Consider the following 6,380-nt stretch of genomic DNA (forward strand, 5'->3'; position numbering starts at 1 on the left):
AAAAAAAAAAAAAATCATGTGAGGTGTCGGACATTTGCCTGTGCAGAACTGTACATTCAGCCCAGGACATTCTGCATCCCTGCCTCCCACCACATGGCAGCTACCCCAAGACACTGTGACCACGTACACATCCCTGTAGTTCACATAAGAAAGTACCCAACATTTAGAAGCAAAGAGATTTGAAGGCATTTATATATAAGGACTTCTTTGGAATGGACATACCAGTTCAAAGATGCTTTCCTGGACTCAGTAGCCTCAAAGGTGACAGCTCGTTCAGAGTAAAGATCAATAAACTATAGGAATTATGACAATCAATAAAGTCTCCTGAGTTGATTCCTTAAAAAAGCTTATGTTCAGCTTCTCCTCATCCCCTGTCCCTGAAATTGGGACTGAAAACAGAATTTCCATTTGGTAATAAAAGTCATGGAAATCCAGAGCTACCTAGTTTCCCAGGGAGACAACTTTAATGAAATCCCTAACCATCATAAAAATTCTCAAGTGGGAAGAATTAATACAATTAAAATGGAAATAGAAGCGATTCTCCTTTAATTCTCCATTGCTATGGATTAAGAAGAAAAAAAAGAGAATCTTCCATATTGCACCCTTCCTCTGTCAGCGGCATTTGTACTTACAGTAGCACACTCTCCCACCCCCATTCACAGTCTGGATTTCCATGGTTTCAGTTACCCACAGTCAACCAGGACCTGAAAACATTAAATGGAAAATTCCAGAAATAGATTCATAAGTTTTAAACTATGCTCCATTCTGAGTAGCCTGATGAAATCTTGCACTGTCCCTTTCCATCCTCCACCTGCCCTTTAGTCACTTAGCAGCCGTCTTGGATAACAAATTTAGAAAGCATAGTATATGTAGGGTCCAGTACTATCCGAGTTTCAGGCACACACTGGGGGTCTTGGAATGCATCCCCTGAAGATAAAGGGGGGACTACTCTATCCTTAGCAATTGCTTACAGTAGAGAAATGTATGAGATCAATACATAATAATCCTCTTTGTTGCAGTGACTTTCATAACACTGATGTCACACTAGGGACCTGCAAGAGATTCTGGGAAAAAGAACCACAGAATTCGGGGACAGTGATGTACAGACAGAAACCATGTCAGGAAAGTCCCCAAGTTTGGGAGCGCCGTAGGAGACTGGGGAAGGAGGGAAGGAGAGAGAATGTTTCCTTCCCAAGCTGCAGTGTTGTAATTAGCCCTCACCAGGGAGACTGGTGTTTAGCACATCAGGCTGTCTGTCCCCGGGAAGGCCTCATGGCTTAGTAAAATGGAGCAGAGTAAGACAGCTCATTACAGAGCTGTTCTTTGCATAAGAATGGGAAGATCTCATTTCTGCCTTTCTCTCTGCTTAGGAATTGCTTTGATCATTACCAAGTCAGAGGATGCTCTGTTTTGGTAAGGGAAAACGATGATGAATATTCTTTCAAGTTCAAGGAGTAGATAATTGTTATATAATTAGCCAAAACTTCACCTTAGAATTGGCTGGAGGCTCACCCCTTGTGAAGGTTGGAGGAGTTGTTTTCTTTCCTTGTCACCTGCTTCATTATGGCGATATCAGTTGCTAAATTCCTTTAGCCATGTCCATCCCTCCTTCCTTTTTCATGGTCCTTCTTTAGTTCAACCAGATTTGTTTGCCAAGTAGATCAAAAGACAACTTCCTAGGTGGAAAATGACCCCTAGTTATTAATCATGATTCAGTAAGTAACGCAGGAGGGCATTAAGGCAATTGGCAGTGATAAGGTCTGGTAGAGCCACAGCGAAATGAACTCCAAAATCATTCATTTATCAGCAAACATTTGCTGACTACAAATTCAAGGTTAATCTGACAGTCAGCTAATAATCCCCAACAAAGCCTCTCCAGGATTTATGCCTGCAATACAATACTCAGCAAACCAGACAAAATCATAGGAACCCACAGTAGCAGTGGGGACTAAAATGAACAGCTGAATGTGTGCCAGTGTATGGGGAACAGTTTTTACTGGATTGCAAGAAGATTATCAAGACCTATCTATCCCCTGCCCCCTTAACTGGACTTGGACTCCGTCCGGAACAGAAGGCAGAGAATTGACTTGCTAGCGCTGTTGAACTACGCCCCACCACCAAAATTCCTATTTTGAACTCATCACCCTCAGCACCTCAGAAGTCGCCTTATTTGGTGATAGGGTCTTTACAGAGGTAATCAAGTTAAATGAGGTTCTTAGGGTGGGCTCTAAACCACTGTGACTGAAATCCTTTTAAAAGAAATTTGTACACAGAGGGAGGACAGTATGAAGAGACACAGGGATAAGAAGGCCATCTACAAGCCAAGGGAAAAGATCCGAGCAAACGCTTTCTTTTTAGCCCCCTGAGGGACCCAACTCTGTCCACACCTGGATCTTGGACATGTACCTCCAGAACTGTGAATAAGTTTCTGTTATTTAAACTACCCATTACGGCAGCCTTAGCAAACAAATACAAGTACTTTCTGCAGCTAATATGAGGAAGAACATTTTACAGCCTTCAGGCAAATCATTATTTGCAGAAGAGAGTATTCATTCCTTCCCATTCTCCACTTAAGAGCCTTTTATCCTGTCCTGGGGGAGCTACAATTTTCCTGAGGCAGCTGAGCAGGTAGGAGACAAAAAAGGCAGGTGCTGAGGGCTGGCACCTGAGAGGTGTGCTCTGTCACTGCAGGACAGACATGGAAGAGAGCTGCTGAGAAGGGAGAGAGCACAGAGAGAAGGGACCAGTGGTTTCTCCTGTTTCTTCTCAGATCAAAGGAGCAGGTAGCTGTTCTTTATTGCAGAGAAATGGGTGTTTGAGAGAAGAGAAGTTTCACTGCAGTTTAGCAAAATTACACAAAATTAACACTTTCTAGATCCAGAAAAAAACTTGGGCTGGCACTGTTCAATGTGCCTTTCAGATTAAGATCCAAGAGAAGATTCTACCAGTTCCCAAATGGTGAATGGACCCTGTCTGTGCCAAACCCAGATTTAGATGGCTCTCCTTTCAAGAAACCAGCTGGGGGCTCATAAAACATACTCTATTGCATAAGATAAGTAAAGCATTTGTCTGAAGAAGTTTTTAAAAAGACATTCTTTTGATAACTTAGCACAAAAAAGAAATATCAGAAAATAGCATATGGGGAGGAGGGAGGGAGAGGGGGATGGGTGGAGTGAGGGTGATTGGAGGGATCACTTCTATGGTTTATCTTACGAGGGTACAAGTGAATCTTTCTAAGAGTAAAATATAAGCGTCTTAACAGAATAACTAAGAAAATGAGATGAAGGCTATGTTGATCGGTTTGATGAAAATATTTCAAATTGTATATGAAAACACCACACTGTACCCCCATGATTGCATTAATGTGCACAGCTATCATTTAATAAAAAAAAAAAAAGAAACGAAAATAGTTATATTAGTTTCTCTGAATATACAAGAACAGTTTTCTTTACTCAATGGAGAAGTCAGATGAAGAAAATCAAAAGGGTCTGGTTAAGTGAAAACCACAAGGAAACTAAAAATGCAGTTTCAGAATTAAAATTTCATTGAAGGGAGCAATAGGCACAGAAAGCTGAACTGGTCTTATAGAACAAAAATTAGAGTTGTTCTAGAACAGAAAAGAAAAAGGGCAAACTATGAAAATTTGAGAGTGAAGTTGTTAGTTACCGAAAGGCTAGCCAGAAATCCAACTCACATATCAAGGATTCTTGGAAAAGAAATCACCATAAATTTAAGAGCTACCATAAAATTATAATAGAATAAAACTTTCCTTAGCAGGAAAGTTTCTACTTTCCAGAATCAGCATAGAATGGGTTTGCATATTCACACTAGCATTGGGGGTAGGGGGTAGGGGAATCTATATCCATTAATATTTCTTTCACCTTCTGGAAATTTTTTTAATTTAAAAATTTCCTTATACATCCCACCAGGGAAAATAACCAATACCTGAAAGGAAACAAAAATTACTCTGACCTCAGTCTTCTGATAGATGGCCACACATGCCAGACCACAACAGAGCATAATCTGTATGGAATTTTTAGCAGAAAAGATTACGACCTTACATACTTAGCTATATTGTTATTCATGTATGAATGATAATCTCAGGTATACAAGAACTCTGAAAATAGGACAATCACATCCTTGACATTAATAAAAATTAAATCAATGTAAAGATATATTATAACCGACGGAAAAATGAATTAAAATTTAGGACTCAAAGGATGAAGTAGTACTACAAAAGTGATAATGAGAATTGTAATCTGTCAAACATAATCTCCACCCATTTGTTATATATGAGGTAGTAATTAAATTGGAAAGAGGTTTATATTTTATTAAAAACAGCAATACTTTTCAGTGAGTATTAGCTTAAGATACATAGTATAAGTAGGGTTGGGAGGGTGGAAACAGGTGTTTGTCATGAGAAGAAGTAAGGCTATTATCAATTAGGTTTTGTTGATTTAATAATTAGAGAAATATAGATTAAATATATTTTTATCTAACATTTATTTGTATCTTTTTCTGATTATAAAGGAGATATATGTTTATCTGGGAAACTGGACTATCAAGTAGGAAAAAAGTCTCTTATAATTACAGCACCCAAACATAGTCATTCCCACTGTTTCACATTTCATCATTGGAGTTGGCTGCCATACTTAGAATTTTGTAATCTGCCTTTTACATGTGGCTAAATAGATCCTTAACTGATATGATTTTTAATTATTGATAGCAAATCATCCCATTTGTATCGGTTTTCTATTGTTGCTATGACAAATTAGCACAAACTTAATGGCTTGAAATAAATGTATCATTACCTTACAGTTCAGGAAAAGTCTGACGTGGGTCTTAATGAGATAAAGTCAAGGTGTTGGCAGGGCTGTGTTCTTTCTATGGGTGTAGGAATGAATCCTTTCCTTGCTTTTTCTAGCTGTTGAAGGCCAACTGCATTCCTTGGCCCATGGCCTCCTTCCTTCATCTTCAAAATGGTTAAGTAATTTTTTAACTTGTTTCTTAGCTGTCCTGAGACTATAGCTGAGAAAGAGTCTCTGCTTTTAAAGACTCATGTGATTCAACTGGGAAGACCTGAGAGCCCAGGATAATCTCCCCATCTCAAGGTCCTTAATCCCATCTGCAAAGTCCCTTGTGCCTTATAAGGTAACATATTCACAGAGTCCTGAGATTAGGGCTTATACTTCTTAGGCGTGGGGGAAGCAATATTCTGCCTGGTACACTACTCTATGGTCATAACTCATTTAGCCAGTTCTCCTTTGTTTGGCATTTGTTTCAAGATTTTTTAAATATTAAATAACAAATATTCTCCTACATAAGTCTGTGCAAACTCTTTCCACAGGGCAAATTTCTAAAATTGGAATTCTAAGTCAAAGGTTATTTTCTTAAGTGCCAAAGCTCTTGACATGTTGTTGAATTTACTTCCTGAAAGGTCTAAACTCATCTCTCTCTAGTGATATATGGAAATGCCTGATTTGGCATCTTGGCAACTGGGAACTATCTATCTGCTTTTAAATGCTTTTTAATGTTTGACAATATGTTGTGTGAAAAATATTACCTAATTGTGCCAACTGTGTTTCTTTGATCCTGAACCTAAACTATTTCTTTCTGTATTTTTAGTGGCCATTTGTATTTCTAATGTTTTGAAATTGGCTTACCTCCTTTGTCAATTTTCATACTGGGGTTTGTCTTATTTCGATATTGGCTTGTGAGAGTTGTCTCTGTGTAAAGAATATTGACTCATATTTCCCTGATGATTAGAGATGTTGAGTATGTTTTCACATTTGTTAGTCATTAGTCTATCTTCTTCTTCTTTTTTTTTTTTTGTTAAGAAATATGGAATGCTTCACAAATTTGCATGTCATCCTTGTGCAGGGGCCATGGGCCTCTGTATCATTCCAACTTTAGTATATGTGCTGCCAAAGCAAGCACTAGTCTATCTTCTTTAGAAAAGCTTCTATTCATGTCTTTTGCTCACTTTTTAATGGGGTTTGCTTTTTTCTTCTGATATGCTTGAATTCTTTGTAGATTCTGCTTATTAGCCCTTTACTGGATGTATAACTTGTGAATATTTTCTCCCATTGTATACATTGTCTTTTTACCTTTGATTATTCCTTTAGCTGTACAGAAACTTTTTCTTTTACTCAAATCCCATTTATTTGTTTTCTTACTGTTGTGGTTGTCATTGGGGTCTTAGTCATGAATTTTTTGCCTAGGCCAATATCTTGAAGAGTTTTTCCTATATTTTTCTGTAGATTTCATATGGTCTTATGTCTTACATTTAACTTTTTATCTATCCTGAATCACTTTTTGTGAGTGGTAAGAAATAGGGGGTCTATTTCATTCTTCTGCATGTGGCTATCCAATTTTCCCAG

General features: G+C 38.1%; 1 protein-coding gene and 1 non-coding gene across 2 annotated transcripts in view; one reads left to right on the forward strand and one right to left on the reverse strand.

Annotated features, from left to right (window-relative positions):
• The window catches only part of TACR1 (tachykinin receptor 1), a 173,317-nt gene that overhangs the window by 24,883 nt on the left and 142,054 nt on the right, over positions 1 to 6,380 (forward strand). The window lies entirely within an intron of this gene.
• On the reverse strand, positions 5,836 to 5,937 carry LOC111726508. The gene has a single exon (XR_002774271.1). It is a non-coding gene; the product is annotated as a U6 spliceosomal RNA (small nuclear RNA).

Source organism: Otolemur garnettii, unplaced genomic scaffold (assembly GCF_000181295.1).
Source record: "Otolemur garnettii isolate 467f Iridium unplaced genomic scaffold, OtoGar3 scaffold00068, whole genome shotgun sequence".
Taxonomy (NCBI): domain Eukaryota; kingdom Metazoa; phylum Chordata; class Mammalia; order Primates; family Galagidae; genus Otolemur; species Otolemur garnettii.